The 20,285-nt window shown below is 35.5% G+C and overlaps 1 long non-coding RNA gene across 1 annotated transcript; it reads right to left on the reverse strand.

Moving 5' to 3' along the window:
* Positions 1 to 1,882: 1,882 nt before the first annotated feature.
* Positions 1,883 to 20,067, reverse strand: LOC136232217 (uncharacterized). The gene is made up of 3 exons (XR_010690406.1): positions 19,929 to 20,067; positions 18,019 to 18,106; positions 1,883 to 2,390 (listed from the first exon to the last, which is right to left on the reverse strand). It is a non-coding gene; the product is annotated as an uncharacterized lncRNA (long non-coding RNA).
* Positions 20,068 to 20,285: the final 218 nt, after the last annotated feature.

Below are 20,285 nucleotides of genomic sequence, written 5' to 3' on the forward strand. Positions count from 1 at the left end.
TGAACGCTATCAACGTGGTAAAGGAGCCCGGAGATGCTAGCTATATTGACTCTGTGGCACAAATGATCAGAGAAGAAAGCTCCACCTTCTCTAGCATCCAAGAGGCAAATGGATTGGCTAAATGGGGATTGAACTTGTCCAGACCTCAATTTCTTGTTGCTGATTGTGTAAGAACTGCTGCTGATTCTATTTGAATGCAAGATATGTTTACTATAAAAAAAAATAGACACATGAACGACATGTCAGACAAAATTTCCACTGTGTTTCTTTTAAAATGAAATATCACCAAAGCCAACTTGGTTAAATCAACCATACCCGAGTTAAAAACGGAACATGAATGGCTCAATTCTTTTTCACATAAAAGTGTCGGGTTGAGTTTGATAACATGTCATTTTTAAAACAAAAAATTCAATCCACATGAAAAATTTATCTTACATGTCGTACGTGTCCATTCCGATGACTGTTATTACCGGAATTCAGTCAAAAAGGCTACGAGAAATCAAATACAAAGTTTTATGAGTTTGATGTTCAGATTTGAAGTTTTGTGGATGCAGTTAACCCCAAATTTCATGGATAGCTAGCTTATAATGAAATAAACAATCAAGAAACTTCAGAGAATGTAAGTTTCATCAAAATGGCCAAACAACAATATAAAAAAACACAACTTTCATGGAACAAAATGGTCTTAGAGAGATCAATTCCAACAAAATACACTAGAAAACATCACAGGACAACTAAATCAAGAATGGAATAGTTCATTCACTACAAGAAAAATAAAATATGCATATAGACTTAAATGTTCGATCCAACAACCCGAGCTTATGCCGATTCTGATGTTCCATCTGATTGTGATTAAGTGAACTCTTCCTCTCAGTTACTGAAACCATCTTGGTGATACTAAACTCCCAACATAAGGGTAAGCATAAAACCTGCCTACAAACTCCGGCCGAGGCATAATATTAATGTTACCATCTTCTGGGTCAATAGTTCTTAGTCCATGTTCCCGGGTATGGACTAAAACCTTTCCACCCCTTGCACAGCAACGGCGGATAAAATTATCCAATCTTTGGCCCTTGTAATTGAACCTAGACACAGCAGCCTCACCCGGCATATTCATAAGATCCAATCTTTCTTCCACCATATCAAAATATACAATAAATTCTACTACCTTACCATCAACAAAATGACTTCCAATCCAATGGAGACGATTTCCTGTATAAACACTAATGTTTTGGTCAATCACGTATCTGAAGTTTTTTGGTATTTTCTTCTTACTCCATGAACTACTTTTCAGTGAAAAGACTTCAACAAATCTACTATTGTTAAGCGTATTTTAGGTACTCTCACAATCTTGTAATCATCGGTAGTTGAATCATAACCTATTGCAGCACAAAATCGATCTACCTCTGAACGCCTTTTTGTCTTAGACTCCATTGGAATTATCTTATACTCCAGAGGAAGAGATGGATTCCAAATGAGGATGCCATGTCCAGACACATTGAAGCATATTAATCCGTGACAGTAGTTACAAACTTCGACAAGCTTGAATGGAAAACCAATTTCTTTAGAATGTATACTGCCATCCAAATTTTCATTATAGAGAAAACAAAGGTTGGAAGGATCCCAAGAAGGAATACGTAAACCAAGTAGATTGTTGTGCTGATTGTAGTGGATAGAATTAGCTTGTTTCAAATGCTTTTTTATGAACTGCTTACTATTTATAATTGAATACCAAGACTTACATACCGTCTTAAATCTCAAAAGAGATTTTACAGGCAATCTTGACAGAATCTCTATCAGAATTTCCACTATCAGTGCCACCACTGCCGCTTCTTTTGTACATCTTCCTCCTCTTTCCATTAAGTTTAATTACTACAACAATGGGAGAAAATTAAACTCACAACAAATTAACAAAAAATTCTAAATTTTATACAGAGAAAATTCTAAGCTCACGGAAACAAAAAATCCACCCAATTCCAAACAAAAAATCTTAGTATTGTGTTGAGAGTGAATATAAGGAAACTGCAAGTTAATACAGATATCCCTTCCAAATCCGAAACAATCTATGTTAATATTCCATTCCTATTTTTTTATAGAGATAAAAAGCAGTTACTCATGAGATAATTTGCAAAGCTAGCCTAGAGAAAGTATAAGAACTTAGGCAGTGAAATCATTGAAGTTGCTAAACAAAACTAGAGAAAACTTAGGCTAACATGAACACTAATTTGTGTAGAAGGTTATTCTAATGAACAAATGAAAATACAATGGAATACATACAAATCAAACAAATGTTGACAATGGAAGTATCCATTAAACTCAAGCATACTCATCAACATAAAAGAGACTGCAAGGAATTCCTACTCCTGCCTCTGATCTCACGAATATCATGCCTGTAATAGGAAATGATTACGCCATTTCAATTAATACAAGCAATCAAATGGAGTGATTTTCAATTAATTGAAACATCAACAAAAGTACAGGAAAAAATTGGAGTGTAAATTCCAGTCACAATTACAATAGGACTTGTCCAATGGCACTTCTTAAATCTGACTCATTTCCTATCAAAACTTACATTTTAAATATGACAACTAACATCCACCAGACAAAGTAACAGTATACATCAATGATAGAATATAGGAAAAATGTCATGATACACTAGTGAGAGTTGGTAATGGCCTAATTTCTGGGAATCAGTACACGAAAATTAAGGGTGTTGGCTGCTTGCCTAATACACAATCTTGTATGTTTCTGATGAGGTTGTGTAGGAGTCATGAAAAAGGTTGAGATGGCACTATATGGCTGTGGAATGACACGGTAGAAAAGGGTTTCAAATCTTATATTTTGGTATGGAAAGTGTTGTTTGATTTGCTCTGTGATATCGGGAAACTGATGGAAGCAAACAAGTGATTCTTGTAGATAAAAGAAAGGACATAAACCAAGCAATATTTAGTTTAGGAGAATCAAAGTTCTTCAAAAATTATAATCATGCTATAAATATGATAAATTAAAAGGTAATTAAAAATCAATGGAAATTAACATTAGCTTTATAAGTGAAGCCAACATTCCATTTAGCATGAACAACATTCCAAGCAAAAATAGCCTCTTTAGAATGGTAAGATGTGAGCTTGAAGAATAAAGATTGGCCTCCTAAAGTAGGAAAAGCTTGGTAAGAAGCTCCCAAGTCATGGGTCATACTTGTCCAACCAGTTTTAGTATCTTAACCCACCTGACATTTGATAATTTTGGAGGTTCATTTTTTTTGGGATAAGGTACCAAAATAGGCCTATAGGTATCAATTTATGCTCCACGTACAAAATAGCACCGATATAGGCTTAAGGTTTGAAAAAGAGTACCAATTTAGGTCTCAATAACGGAACGAGACACGTCATTGAACTTAACAAAGTAATATCAACGACAGGTCTCGTTCCGTTATTGAGGCCTAAATTCGTACCATTTTCAAACGTTAAGCCTATATTAGTGCTATTTTGTACAGGGAGCCTAAATTGATACTTCCCCAAAAACCATAAGCCTATTTTGGTACCTTATCCCAATTTTTTTTTCTTTTCATAAGTTCTCGCTTTTGAATGGAGAAGAATTACCCAACATAGATTAAAATTTACAAAATAAATAGTACTAAAAGCATCAAAGAACCCAAATCAGTTCCAATCAACATATATATAATTAATGTTATAAGGAATGCAGTTAACAAATACGTGAGAACTGATTAACCTAAATGATTGGGTACTTCTTACATAAAAGAGACATCTTCAGCATTTCAAGTTCTTACTTTAAAATGAAAAAAGTTTCAATCAGAGTAATTCAAAGTTAGAGATCAGTAAAATGCAGACAGAATGCAGCCTATCAGATAAGGAATCCAAGTAAACAAAGAGCACAAAACTTCAATAAATAAATAGCACAGAACTTCAATAAACAAAGAATACAGAAATTCACATCTAAATATAAATTAACTATTACCTAATTAGTTCAATAAACCTTAAAAGACCAATCAGCTATTACCCAACGATCCAGTAGACAAGACTTGAGTCCTCCTCTACTCCTTCAAAGACCAATTTAGTTGGAGTTGAAGTTATTGGTGGCTACTTTGAGGTTGGAGACATGATTTCAGAGAAAGAAAACCAGTAGACAAATCGAGCAAATAACAGGTGAACGATGATTTGGGGATGCGATTTTTGTTTAGATGGTCTTTCTCTGGGTAGGATTCAGGTAGAAACAATTAGTCAAAGAAAGAAGGATGCAGGATCATAAAGGTAGGTCTTTGGAGAAAGAAGCAACCAGAATCGCAAAGGTCGTAGGATGGGAAAGGTGGGATTTCAGATGTTCAGGGATTTCATTCTTGTTATGCGATATTTGGTTTGTCAAATATTAAATAATATATTTCTTTTAGTTAAATTAGAAAAGTTTCCCAAACTGCAACCCTCAAATATCCCTCAGATATCCCTTCCAAATGCCAAACTGCAAGGTCTATTTCCAAACAATCTATGTTAACTAATATTAGCAGTTACTTTTTTATAAGGAAACTGCAAGGTTTATGTTACCAATCTATGCTACTTTTTACGTTTAACGTTGGCAACCAACACTAATTTTACATTTTTTGTTAGCAAATTGTGTCAATTTGAGAAATTATATATACTTACAAAGTTGACCCAACTTATCTAATTAATACGATAAAACTTAATTTCTTAATGTCAAAATCATCCGAATGATTTCTCATATAGTCTTGTTTTTCAAATTTTGACAACAACAGTTGCTGAAAAGGATATGTGGAAGACACACAAATTAGATATTGTTTAATTAAGAGAGAAAATGATTTTTGAAAGAGAGAAAACTTTAAAAATGATGATACAGAAAATAAAAATACGGCTATTTCATAAAAATGTAGTTCTTAACAATTTTAATTTTTTTTTTTTTTTTTTTTCATTTTGAGATCTTCATCCATCATTTTGATTTGGTAAATGATGAAAGAGATGGTTATGTTAGTAAAGTGAAGTTCAGGGGATCATAATATCCAATTTTAAAGTTTAAGGGTCATAATAAAAGTAGTAATAAAATTGAGGGACCATATTGTAATTTACACTGATATTCTCTCTTTATATTGTTTCATTAAAATGTTGTAAAAGAATAAGGAATATGCTTGTGTTAGGGATAAAATATAATTCTACTAATATTATGAATCTTAAATTTTAATTTGAGATATAACAGTTTCAACCAGTGTTGAATACAAGATTATTCAGTTGGGAGGGTCGATTTTACATGTGCATGTATAAAGGCTAAATCGAACTTGTTTTCTTTTCGTATATATATATATGTGTGTGTGTTATAAGAACTAATTTTAAGTACCAAGATAAAACTTAACATGTAAAAAAAATGTGTCTAATAAAAAAAATTCGGATTTAGGGGATTAAAAAATTTAGAGATTTGAATTTAAGGACCTAATAGGCCAAAAAATTTAGAAATTTGGATTTAAAAAAATCGAATTTTGGATTTAAAGAGAGCCTAACAGGACTTGCGCTAATTTTGGGGTGCTAATTCAGCACCTAATCTAAATTTATTGCAAGATGAGATGATTAAAAGATCGATTGCTGCACTGTTTTTCTTTTAGAAATGCATTCTATTGCAAGAAAGAAGTATCCTATTTTCTTAAATTATAAGTAAATTCAAGGAGTTTTACTTTTCGAAACATGGAAACTCTCCGAAATCAAAGTGGCCGTGCTACATAATTGTTTCTACTAGCATCTTAAGGGGTCACATCCATCTCCTTAAATTTTTTAGCTGGTTTCCAGATAGTCGTAAAAATTCAGTTTGTGCCATAGAAGTTGTAAAACTTCAATTTAATTTGACTCTTCTTGTTTCAATTTTTTTTTTCATACTATGATTCATCAACATTGTGTTACTAATGCTTTTGGCAAAATGACAACTCTGGATAAAAGTATTTTTTAGCGCAATGAAATTAAAGTTAGGTGATTTTTGTCACTTGGAAACTTTATGCAAATTTTGAAATTAGTTAGAAATTTGAGCAACAACAATTGCATTTAACCCTGTCTTAGGACATATGTTGACATGGAATCACTATATGATATCTTATGCTCTATATCTTGCTCTCTCTCACCTCACTTTTAGAGATAGTATTTCCTTTCTACCTATTACCAATTTCACTCCCTCATCCCTCTCACTAGAATTTTGCTCTCCAAAAAACATCTTTCATGTTTCTTCATTGTTCTCTTCAAGATCCATGTAACCTTTCCTCAAAATGACACTTGTATGTGCATTTCTTTTCAATAAATCCTAAGTTCTTATATGTCTTGTGAAGTTCTCTTTTCACTCCGAGGGGTTATTGTTCAGATCTCAATCTTGTTGGAGATTATGATTTTGAATGAATAGAATCAGTGGCCAAGGAGAGGGATTCCTCTGACTCTCTTTCTACTTGTAACACATTGCTTCTAGTGATTTGGAGCTTCAACACTGGTTTATGTTTACTTGGTTGGGGTTTCTTACAATTGTTGAGAAATTTGGGGGAAATTAGCTTGGTTCTATGCTTCTTTAAGTTTGATATATTTGAGTGATGCCTGATATATGTATTTAAGTTTGTCAGTTGGCTGAGATCTGAATGAAATGGATCAATATTTATTCATGTAGGAAAAGGAGCAGCCTAGGCCAATTATTTGTGAACAATTCTGAGGCCTAGTAGTTGCAATTGCAACTAATAATGTGAATAGTACTATTGATGGTTTAATGATAGAATTTAGGCTTTACAATTGTATTTCATAGGATTATATGTTGCCTATGGTGGATGGAAATTTTGGATGCTCGAAAGAAGTAAAGCTAGTTTATGGTTGAAACAAAGAAAAGATGGTCGCACCTTAGCTCCTTGTAGTCACACAGAGGATCTTATATGAATGACAGCTGCAGACATTAATAGTATCACACAACTCAAAGCAACAAATGGTAGGAATTTTATTTATTAAATAAAAATAATTTATTTAAAACACTAGGGATTGTAGTATTTCTTGACTGTGATGTAATTGACCCTAAACCACAAGACATTGGTTTCAGACTAATCCTAATGCTTTGAGATTTGGGTTCTTGAAGACAACTACAAGGGATATAATCTCTTCTAGAACTCATTAAGACTCAAACAGGACTTCAGTGTAAAGGTCACTGTTATCAAACTCGTACGAGTCAGTCGGCTAGTGTCGAGCTGACACTATAGGGAGAATCGAACTCAACCAAGACTCGGTGTCGAATCGTCCGATTCGGTCTCTGAATCGGGTGAATCGTTTGAGTCGGACGAGTCTTGGACATGGCTCATGATAAGTGGCAGACGCAGGGTGGTGTTCGGGAGGTGATCTCAGGCAGCGCTCCGCCCAAAATAATCGGACTGCCAAACTGCGGCTAGGAGAAATTCATGGAAAAATTAAGGGTTGAATTTGAGGAGACAGAAAGTGGGCCAGCTAGGGTGTGAAAAGAAAGTAGTAAAAACTAAAATAAGAAACTATAGAAATTAAAAAAGATAAACAAAATTGACATAATTAATTCACGAGTCACGGTTCGCAAAACGAGGATTTCGATTCACAAGTAGAATCTCAATTTGACGACTATGGTAACAGTAAAGAGACTTTCAAAAAAAATCTAAACTAATGTTCCAGCAAAACTAGATAGTACGCAAATATTCATCGAAATAGAATCAGGTAACTGATCAAAGGCACTCATCGTTTTGTAGACATTAATTCATTCTAGACCTATAGGGCATATGGCCATGGTAATTCTTCTAAGGATTCAGTTTTTTGAACAAAATATGAGGGAATTATTTTCCTAAACTAATAAGACCTGAAAAAGAAAATAAAAAGACAACCACCAGTGCTCTCACTCAGGCACTTAAAACCTTATTGTGGCTTTGGATTTATCACCAAGTATTATCTCAATTGTTGCTGCCAAAGTGCCACCACATAATTAAACTACCATCACGTTCCATGCCATTCATAAAGGTCACCTATGTCTCCTGATGATACTGATAACATTACAATACATGAATACCATTACAACAGAATGCTGCTGCCACTGGGATTTCATTACTTATGTTGAGCCATCTTTGATGCCTCCATAGTCATCACCTTTCAACTGCGCCTCTTATAAAGCTATATAGAGGAATATACACCACTAGCGGCCTACTACTATTTTCGCTACAATGTAAAGGGATAACTATCACGCTCTAAACACTAATGCCTTGGGATATGATTTCTGTTAGATTTTATATATGTTAACTGGATTCTTAAAAACACCTTAATAAAGTAATAATGAGTATTGAACAAACATCAATTCATGTATTTCTGATTTTGGAGTTTGAACAAACAAAACTCAGATAGAAGTAGTCATTAGGTGCTAATTTTGCTAGATTTATAGCCAATATGAAAACCTAGTTAATACAGATATCCCTTCCAAATCCCAAACTGCAAGTTAATACAGATATCCGTCAGATATCCCTTCCAAATCCCAAACTGCAAGGTCTATTTCCAAACAATCTATGTTAACTAATATTAGCAGTTACTTTTTTATAAGGAAACTGCAAGGTTTATGTTACCAATCTATGTTACCTTTTACGTTTATCGTTGGCAACCAACACTAATTTTACATTTTTTGTTAGCAAATTGTGAGACGTAGAGCGCTTGATGCGCCGGTTAGGAGAACCGAAGAGTGGCAAAGGGATGTAGTGGTGAGGGGTAGGGGAAGACCTAAGCAAACTTGGAGGAGGGTGATCGAGAGTGATATGAGTTTATTGGGAATTGAGGAAAATATGGTAGTGGATAGGACGGAGTGGAGGGAGCGAATCTGTGTCGCTGACACGACTTGATTTTCACGGTTTTATATGATGGTTCATGTTAGCCGACCCCGAATCATTTCGGGACTAAGGCTTTGTTGTTGTTGTTGTTGTTGTTGTTAGCAAATTGTGTCAATTTGAGAAATAATACATAAAAGTTGACCCAACTTATCTAATTAATACGATAAAACTTAATTTCTTAATGTCAAAATCATCCGAATGATTTCTCATATAGTCTTGTTTTTCAAATTTTGACAATAACAGTTCCTGAAAAGGATATGTGGACGGCACACAAATTAGATATTGTTTAATTAAGAGAGAAAATGATTTTCGAAAGAGAGAAAACTTTAAAAATGATGATACAGAAAATAAAAATACGGCTATTTCATAAAAATGTAGTAATAAAATTGAGGGACCATATTGTAATTTACACTGATATTCTCTCTTTATATTGTTTCATTAAAATGTTGTAAAAGAATAAGGAATATGCTTGTGTTAGGGATAAAATATAATTCTACTAATATTATGAATTTTAAATTTCATTTTGAGATATAACAGTTTCAACCAGTGTTGAATTGAATACAAGATTATTCGGTTGGGAGGGTCGATTTTACATGTGCATGTATAAAGGCTAAATCGAACATGTGTTAAAAAAAAAAAGGGCGGCCCGGTCGCACTACGCGACGCGTAGTGAGGGTCCGGGGAGGGGTCCCACCGCAAGGGTGTACTGGGGGCAAGCCTTCCCCTGCCAATTTATTTGGCAAGAGGCCGCTCCTAAGACTCGAACCCGTGACCTCTTGGTCACACGACAACAACGTTTACCGTTGCGCCAAGGCTCGCCCTCAAATCGAACATGTGTTATAAGAACTAATTTTAAGTACCAAGATAAAACTTCACATGTAAAAAAAATGTGTCTAATAAAAAAAAATTCGGATTTAGGGATTAAAAAATTTAGAGATTTGAATTTAAGGACCTAATAGGCTAAAAAATTTAGAAATTTGGATTTAAAAAAATCGAATTTTGGATTTAAAGAGAGCCTAACAGGACTTGCGCTAATTTTGGGGTGCTAATTCAGCACCTAATCTAAAATTATTGGACACAGATGGCCAGAACCACCACAACCTCAAATTTCATAGAAACAGGAAGGTTGAAACTACTTTTACTCATAGTGGTTCCGGCAGCCGGACAGGTCTGGGCCCATACACCTGGTTTCAACTTTACAATATATTAATATTAAAATCTAACTTTAAGAAAATTCATTTAAGAAAGATTAACGAATTTATGATTAAATAAGTTTAAATGCAACACTAAATCCTTTCTTTATTAGCAGTTACTTTTTTTATAAGGAAACTGCAAGGTTTATGTCAATCTATGTTAATAATACAGATATCCCTTCCAGTGGCGGAGCCAGAGCTCAAAGTCCGGAGGGGCTCCATTGCATGAAGATTTTTTTTCTTAATGACGACTTAAGGCTTTGATTCATAGTAGTCAAATCAAAATTTTCAAATTTTGATAATATAAGGGTAAATTTGATCATAATTGGAAACATTAAAATACAAAGCAATTGAGATGCAATATAAAGTAAGGATAAGGTGCAAAAATACTCTAATGTTTACACCTAAGAACAATTTTACCCCTAACGTCTAAAATGGTGCAATTTTACCCTTTAATGTTGGCAGGCAACAACAATTTGATCCCTAACGTCGACAAGTTTGGTCAATTGGAGAAATTATTCATCAAATTGTCTTCTCGGTCATGAATTTTGTAACTAAAAAAATACAATTAAAAATAATAAAGGAGAATGAGGTTAATAATGATTAAAAATTATACTTAATATTTTAAAGGAGAATGAGGTTTAAGGGAAAAAATTAAAATGAGATAAAAAGTGAAGAGAGGGAGATTCGAACATAGGACCAATTGGATGTAGAGATTCCTTTAAATATCACTACAATACAACCAACTATGCAAACTTAGTTTTATGTCATATAATCACATTCTACATTATAAGTACTAATTTTAACTATTTTGGGGCTGCTCAAGACTGAATCACTGTTCGTCAAGGGTGTTCCGGAGGGTCGGGAGACCTTCCCCTACCCTCCTAGCTCCGCCCCTGATCCCTTCTAAATTCCAAACAATCTATGTTAATAATACAGATATCCCTTCCAAATTCCAAACAATCTATGCCATAATACAGATATCCCTTCCGTTCCTATTTTCCTTTTTCTTTTTCTTTTTCTAATGGATAAGTTACAAAAATACCCCCAAAATTTCATGAGCAATTTTACTTTAATCAGGGGTCGCCTCTGGGTATGGACAGGAGGAACGCTTGCCTAGGGTCCGAGAGAGGGGCCAAAAACCATTTTTTTTTAAAAAGAAAAGTAATACAAAAATTAAAGCTTAAAATAAATGTAACGTAGATCTAATCTTAAACCTAAACAAATCGAAGCATACATTTAGGTACAACAAGAGTAGGGACCCGAAAATAAAACTTTTATAAGAAAAATTAAAATCTAAAAAGAGAATCAATGATGATTATAATTCCTAGGGCTAAACAATCACAGGATACAATTTTATGACTATATTTTCTTATAACAATTTTTTGTCATGTTTATGTAGATTTCAGAAATAAAAATGTTACAATTGAATTTGACAAACTTGTTGATGTGAGTATTTGAAATTCTTGAGTTTATATCTCGTGAAAGTTTTTTTTTTTTTTTTTTGAAGTTAAAACTATTTGAGATCGTCAATGTTAAACTGGATACTTAAAGCCAAATAAATTATATTTTCATATGAAAATAAATGTTTGTATTAGATATCCTTTAATTAAGTGCAATAAAAAATATGTAGTTTTTAAGTAAAATTTTTTTACGATTTTTCTATTATATCTTTTACATGTAAAGTATATCAATCTCTGCACACCCCCACAAGCAAATGCCTCATGGATTCGAATCTTCAGCCGTTTGGTCCAAGAGATTCTGATATCATGTCATGGAATCGTTTGAACCAACAGCTCAAACTAATAGTTGAGGTTGGATCATAGATCTTATATTAATCACTGACTTCCTCAAGTTTTAAATTATAAAACGGATTTGTCTCTGTTTCAAATTTTGTTATTGCATTCGAAAAGCACAAGGATATGGTCGAGCGGTATAGGGACTCATCCATCCTTAACCAAGCCGTGGTAATGCGGACCCTTTAGAATTACATCGTGATATGACCCAACAAAAATTATTGCATTGAAAATGATAAATTAATAAAACAATGTCCAGACTACTGTCACATACAATAGGAAGAAGAAGGACTAAAATGGTTATTAACCAGTTAGCTAGGTCCTTTATGCTTTTTAGTGGCCTAGGTTGTGTTGTTCTCCTGCTGTGAGTTTGTTATGCATTTTAGATGATTGCTTTTGCTATTTTGGATGTATTCATAAAAGTAAGGCCAGCTGTCATACCAGCTGTCCCCTCATCATTGTACTACACTGCTTTATATGGGTCATGCCTTTTGAGAGGCAAGACATCAATGAAGAATATTATTCCTAATTCCTTCTACTTTCTCTCTTATTCTGTATTCTCTCTTTCTCTCTTCTCCTTCTCTCTTTCTAAATTCTAAACTGATTCTCTACATCAGAACCATTAGTCCTGACATTGGTATCAGAGATACTCGTTTCTCCGGCCAACTTGTATGGTAAACGCTAAAACCAGAGCAGCAAAACAAGTTCAAGCAGCCATGGAAGCTTTAGAACTCCAGTTGAAGGAGCTCACTACCCAGTTTCATAACAGATCAGAAGCCACAACAGAAAAGTTAGAAAAAATGGAGGCTCATTTTGAAGCCATTCAAACAGCTCAACAAAAGAGGATTGAATCTATTCTTTTAGAGCAAAACCAACTAAGGAAAGATCAGATCGATTCTCAACAATCTCTTGAAGATTTAGTTCATAAATCCATCACCACCCTTGCCAAACTCATTCAACCACAAACTGAATCCAATCTCTCACCTCTCAAAACACCCAACCTAAACATTGACCCAAATAAGGGAATTCTGGGCAGTTTCCCTGCTTCCTCTTCAGGAGAATCTAATATTGCCAAACCTCAAACTCCAATTCCTACTCTTAACAAACTACTACCTAAATGTGAGTTACCTTCATTTGATGGTACAGAAGTGGAAAACTGGGTGAGCAAGTGCTCTAAATATTTTCAACTTTTTGAAGTTGATAATTCAAAGAAGGTAGCCCTGACTGGGCTGTATCTTCAGGGAAAGGCTGAGAAGTGGTATAAGAACTGGATTCCCAGTCATCCACATGCTACTTGGGAAGAATTTGTTGAGGAGATCGAAAAGCGATTTCAGGAAACAAAAGTGGAGGATATAGTAGAATTACTATACCAGCTTAAGCAGACTTCAACTGTGGTGGAGTATCAAGATCAGTTTGAATCCCTCAAACTAAGAATGGAGAAGGTCCACCCCACTACAACGGAATCCTTCTTTGTTTCTAGTTTTATCATTGGCCTGAAACCTGAGATTAAATCTGCAGTCAGATCTAAGGAGCCTGCTGATATTTTCACAGCTATCAAACAAGCCAAGTATGAGGAGATTCATCTCCAAAATATTATGGAAGCAGTTAAACCTAAACCTACCTATCGTTCGCCTAATCCAATTAAACCCTGGACTGCAAATCCATATTCCAGACCCACACCTACAACCCCAATCACCACCACTACACCTGGGTATAAATTACCTGAACCAAAAACTGCTGTTTCCACTTCTAATCCTGCCCTGAAACGTATCCCTGGTGCTTGTTGGACTTGTGGTGACAAGTTTTTCCCAGGTCATCGTTGCACTAATAAGAAGTTGAATCTTCTTCAAGCAGTTGTTGAAGAAGCTGATGAGGATGAGGAGATACAGGAGGAGAACAGTACAGAAGTGGATGCTGAACCTGAAAAGGTAGAGCAAATCTCCCTGTCCATTCATGCTTTAGATGGAGGCAAGAATGATAACACCTTAAGACTTAAGGGCATTTTACACAAGAAACCTATCATGATATTGATAGACAGTGGTAGTACACACAGTTTCGTAGATCAGAAACTGGCTCAGGAATTGAAGCTGCCCTTGATTCAGGTGAAACCTGCAGCAGTATCTGTGGCTGATGGCAGACAATTGCTTGTCCAGACAAAATGTAATGACTGCCAATGGTCCATGAACCACAACAGGTTTTCTTTTACCCTTAGAGTCTTAGCTCTTGGTGATTATGATATAATTCTTGGTTCTGACTGGATGCGTGCTCATTCTCCTGTGACTTTTGATTTTGAGAAAAATAAGCTAATCATTTATAAGGAACAAAAGGCTATAGAATTGCAGGGCATCTTAGCTTCTCATTCCCTTAAACCTATGTCATTAAAGGCCATGAATAAACTAGTAACTAAGGGATGGAAGGGAGTTACATCAAGCTTATTTCTCTTATCTCTCACAGAAATTGAACCTAATCAAGTATCCTCACAACAACCCAAACCTTCAGAATCCTTACCAATTACACCTCCTGCTTTCACTCCCCTGGTTCACCACTACAATCACCTATTTCAAACACCATCTACATTACCTCCATCTAGATCACATGATCATGCTATCACTCTAAAAAATGCCACAGATCCCATCAATGTGAGACCCTATCGGTATTCTCATCATCAAAAGAATAAAATTGAACGGTTGGTGGAAGAGATGTTAAACAGTGGTGTTATCCAAGCTAGTCAAAGCCCCTATTCCTCCCCTGTTTTGCTAGTAAAAAAGAAAGAAGGAAGCTGGAGATTCTGTGTAGATTACAGAGAACTTAATAAAGCCACTATCAAGAATAAATTTCCTATTCCTGTAATCCAGGAGTTAATAGATGAACTAAAGGGAGCTACAATCTTTACTAAATTGGATCTCAGGGCAGGGTATCATCAGATAAAGATGAAGGTGGAAGATGTTCATAAAACTGCATTTCGTACGCATTCAGGGCATTATGTATTTTTGGTCATGCCCTTTGGCCTGACTAATGCACCAGCCACATTTCAATCCCTCATGAATACTTTATTCCAACCGTATTTACGCAAATTTGTATTAGTTTTCTTTGATGATATACTAATCTATAGTGCCAATGCAGAGGAACATCTTTTACATCTTGAGATTGTGTTTCAATTAATGCTTGATCAACAGTTGTATGCTAAGGCATCCAAATGTGATATAGTTGTTCCTCAAGTAGCCTATCTGGGCCATGTATTGTCTCAAGAAGGAGTAGCAACAGATCCAGCTAAAATATCTGCTATGCTGGATTGGCCTTTACCAGTAACACTTAAAGGATTGCAAGGATTCTTGGGCTTAACAGGCTACTACAGGCGTTTTATCAAGGGATATGGCTCTATTAGCAAACCCTTAACTGATCTCTTAAAGAAAAATCAGTTCAGTTGGACATCAGCAGCTACTGAGGCATTCCTAGCACTTAAGAAGTTGATGACTCAAGCTCCAGTTTTGGCCCTTCCTAACTTCAGCTTACCTTTTGTTCTAGAGTGTGATGCTAGTGGAACAGGAATAGGAGCTGTCCTGATGCAACAAGGCAAACCTATCTGCTTCCTTTCTAAGGCTTTAAGTCCACGCAACCAACAATTGTCAGCTTATGAGCGGGAATTATTGGCTATACTTCATGCTTGCACCACATGGCGCCATTACCTAGAGAATTCTCCATTTGTGATCAAAACCGATCATGAAAGTATCAAGCATCTGCTTGAACAGAAACTCCATACATACTTACAACATAAAGGGGTCTCCAAGTTGCTAGGATTGGAGTACACCATCCAATATAAAAAGGGAGTTGACAACAGGGTTGCTGATGCCCTTTCTCGACAACAAGAAGATTCTGCCCACTTATTGGCTCTTTCTATGGTTATTCCTACTTGGTTAGAGGAAATACATTCTTCTTATCAAGGTGATTCTATTGCTTCTACCCTCCTGCAACAGCTCACTATTCAACCTAATAGTGATCCTAAGTATTCATTACAGAATGGAATTCTCAGATTCAAGACTCGAATCTACATTGGCAGTTCTACAGGGTTGCGACAGCAAGTTCTGCAAGCTTGCCACAACTCTTCATTTGGGGGACATTCAGGCATTAAGGGCACATTAGTTCGGTTGCAGCAGAATTTCTATTGGCCTCGTCTTCACAAGGATGTTATTTCTTGGGTGGCTAATTGTGACATTTGTCAAAGGTGCAAGGCTGACCATGTAGCCTACCCTGGTCTCTTACAGCCACTTCCTATACCTCAAGCTGCTTGGCAAGACATTGCCATGGACTTTATTGAAAAGTTGCCTAAATCTAAAGGGTATGACACCATACTGGTGATTGTTGACAGATATTCTAAAGGTGGTCATTTTATTCCCTTATCACATCCCTTCAATGCTGCTACTGTGGCTCAGGTATTCTTGGACCAAGTGTTTAAATTACATGGCATGCCTCGCTCTATCGTTTCTGACAGGGATAAAATTTTTAATGGTACTTTTTGGAAAGAGTTTATGAAGCTCTTAGGGACCACTCTACATTATTCTAGTGCCTATCATCCTCAGACGGATGGCCAATCTGAGCGATTGAACCAGTGCCTGAGAACTATTTGCGTTGTATGTGTTTCCTTACTCCAAAAAAATGGGCCAATTGGTTAAGTCTTGCAGAGTATTGGTACAATACTAGTTACCATAGCTCTTTAAAAATGAGCCCCTTTCAAGCTCTCTATGGAATTGTTCCACAGCTTCCAGTCCTTCCTATTACTACATCTCCTGTTGCAGCAGTGGAAGATCTCTTACAGGCCAGGGATAAAATGAGTTCTCTTCTTCGAGAATGCTTAGCTAAGGCACAGAATCGAATGAAACAACAAGCAGATAAGAAGAGGTCAGACAGAGAATTTAAAGTGGGGGATATGGTGTTTCTTAAACTTCAACCCTACAGGCAATCTACTGTCATCTCTCGCAACTCTCTCAAGCTTACTGCTAAATACTTTGGGCCCTATCCTATTCTAGAGAGGATTGGCAAGGTTGCATATAAGCTTGCTTTGCCAGAAGGTAGCAGAATCCACCCTGTATTCCATGTCTCTCTCCTTAAGAAGCAACTCAGCCCTGCTACACCAGTGTTGACTACTTTGCCTCCTCCATTCAATGATGAATGGGAGTTGACCCCTCTAAAAGTGATCAACACAAGGAATGTTATTCGTGGGGACACTTCTGTGTATCAACTACTCATTTTCTGGAATGGACTGTCCGCTGTGGATGCTACTTGGGAAGATGCTGCTACTATTCGCCAGCAATTTCCAGCCTTTTATCATTCTTGGGGACAAGAATGTGCTAAAAGGGGAGGAATTGTCACATACAATAGGAAGAAGAAGGACTAAAATGGTTATTAACCAGTTAGCTAGGTCCTTTATGCTTTTTAGTGGCCTAGGTTGTGTTGTTCTCCTGCTGTGAGTTTGTTATGCATTTTAGATGATTGCTTTTGCTATTTTGGATGTATTCATAAAAGTAAGGCCAGCTGTCATACCAGCTGTCCCCTCATCATTGTACTACACTGCTTTATATGGGTCATGCCTTTTGAGAGGCAAGACATCAATGAAGAATATTATTCCTAATTCCTTCTACTTTCTCTCTTATTCTGTATTCTCTCTTTCTCTCTTCTCCTTCTCTCTTTCTAAATTCTAAACTGATTCTCTACATCAGAACCATTAGTCCTGACAACTACCTCTTTTTACAGTGGGTTTATAGAATTTGTTGATTTATTTTACCTAAGGTCATAGAAGTACAATTATATCCTAAATGTTTAAGGGTCCATTTGGTATATCCTAAACTATTTTGCTACTTACTTGCACACACTCACAATACTGAACACCTATTTATACTAGTTTGAAAGTATTTTGAACCACAAACTTGTACAAAATACAACCATAAACTTGTATAAATTAAGACCACAATTGAAGCAAAAAATCAACATTAGAATTTTCTAGATTATGCTAGGTTGGTGATGAAAACTTAATAAAAGGAATAAGAAGACCAAGTGCATTCTTGTGCTGATTGTAATGGGTAAAATGAGCATGATTCAAATGATTTTTTATGAACTGTGTGCTTTTTATAATTGAATACCACGCTTTGCAAATTGTCTTAAATCTCAAAAGATATTTTACCAGCAATCTTGACAGAATTTCTATCAGAATATCCTCCGGCAGTTCCATCTTTGCCACTTTTTTTGCATGTCTTCCTCCTCCATCCATCCTTGCAGGTGAAAGACATAATAATTGTTAAGTTTGATTACTAAGACAATGGGAGAAAGTTGACTTGCAACAAATTAACTAATATAAGCTTCTAAGCTCATGGCAACAACAAATCCGCCAGATCAAACAGTTGGCATAAGATTCTAAGCTCATGGCAACAACAAATCCATCCAATCAAACAGTTGGCATAAAATTCTAAATTTAAATTGTGCAAGACAGCTGATTGAAATAAGAGAGAAAACAAAACTCAGTAAAATTCTAAATTCTGCTGAGCGAGATAGAAAACAGAGAAAACAAAACTGAGGAAGTCATTAGGTGTCAATTCTGGCAGATTTCTGGCTAATATATCGAATTTAAACAAAATCGTACAACAGTCAAGGAAGAAAATACCAATTCAGATAATTACAATTGCAGGTGAAGGACATAATAATTGTTGAGTCCGATTACTACGACTATGGGGCTTAGACATATAGATCATAGAAAATCCCATAACATAATTTTGATTCAGAATTTATATTTTATAGTTGGAAGAAAGTTGAATTTACAACAATTAACTACTCTAAATTTATACAGATGGAATTATCAGCTCACAGCAACAACAAAATCCGCCCTATCAAACAGATGGTAGTATGTGTAGTATTTCAAAATTAGAACTAAAAGCACAAAAAAGAAAATTCCAAATTTAATCTAGGGATAAGGTGCAAAAAATACTCCCAACGTTGGCAGAGAAGAGCAATAATACCCCTAACGTAACAAATGGTACAACTAAGTAGGGCTGTAATCGAGCCGATCCGAGCTTTGGTCCGTTCAAGCTCTGCTCGCTATAAAATTAACGAGCTCGAGCCCGAGCCGAGCTTTGGCTTGCTCAACGAGCTGAGCCGAGCTTCGAGCTTGTTTCGAGCTCAAAATCCTCTTTTGGACTTGGTTCATTAAGAAAATTATCTAACTATGAATTGTTTGTGAGTAAATTGTTAATTATATTTGTGAAGTTTGCTCGCAAATAACTTTTTAATTGTGTACATAAACAAGCTCACATGCAAAGTTCGTTAATAAATAAACAAGATGCTTACAATTAGTTCGTCTATTACTCATTTATTATGTTTGTGAACGAACTCATCTAATAGCAAATGAAATAATATTAAGTTTAGATATTTGTGAACTAACACAAAAATATATAGTTTTCTACAAAACTAAAATTTGTTAATAAATGTTCTAATCGAGCCTGCTCGCGAGCTTTCGAGTCCAGCTTTGGCCTGCTCAAGCTTGGCTAGTTTACGAACGGAACCAGTAAATCGTGTTCACAAGCAGCTCGTTTACAAATCGAGCCGATCACCGAGCCGCTCATGAGCGGCTCTGTTCATTTACAGCCCTACAACTAAGCACCCAAGGTTAACAACTTAGTCCAATTTTAGACAATCTAGCGGATATTCTGTTAAAATTTCCGTTTGTACCAAGTTGATTAAAATCAGCTAAATGTTATTTGTACCTCGTATTCTACATCTACGGACAACATATGTGGAAGAATCCCAAATCTAACTTTTCAAATCCCTCACCCCAAATCTCTTAATCCAAAAAACTTACAAACGTCCAATTTTTTTTGTTTAATTTCATCATCTCTTAATTTGGAAGGGATATATAACCTCACAATCACGCACAATTCATCACTAAACCAAAACAAACACATCTCTGCTAATCTTAAGGTAGAAGGAAGTCATTTGATTCTAATTTTGCTAGATTAATGACTAATTGATATCCAAGTTTCGAATTTAAACCAAAAAGGAAGAAAAGAAAATATCAATGTTTGGTTAATTAGGATTATATACCTGATCGATAACAATGGATTATGAGGAAGAACAAGCTCAGCAATGTGTTGGACGCCTAGGGTTTCTTTTGGCTGTCTTTTTTTAGGGTGGCCGGAAATGAAGAGAAGATTATAAATGGAATAATCTGCAAAAAGACCTAACGTGATAGGCAGGGGTAGTTTTACTTCTAAATTTTACAACTAATTTGACCTTTTTCGTTAGCAAATTGCAATGTTATCAGAATCGGACCAGATATCAAACCGGATTGGTGATTGGGTCACGGATCACTTGGTCGGATCAGATGGTTCGGATTGGTCGAACCGGATGACGTAATAAATAAATAATATTTATATATTAAATATATATAATTAATTTAAA

Source organism: Euphorbia lathyris, chromosome 6 (genome assembly GCF_963576675.1).
Source record: "Euphorbia lathyris chromosome 6, ddEupLath1.1, whole genome shotgun sequence".
Lineage (NCBI taxonomy): Eukaryota > Viridiplantae > Streptophyta > Magnoliopsida > Malpighiales > Euphorbiaceae > Euphorbia > Euphorbia lathyris.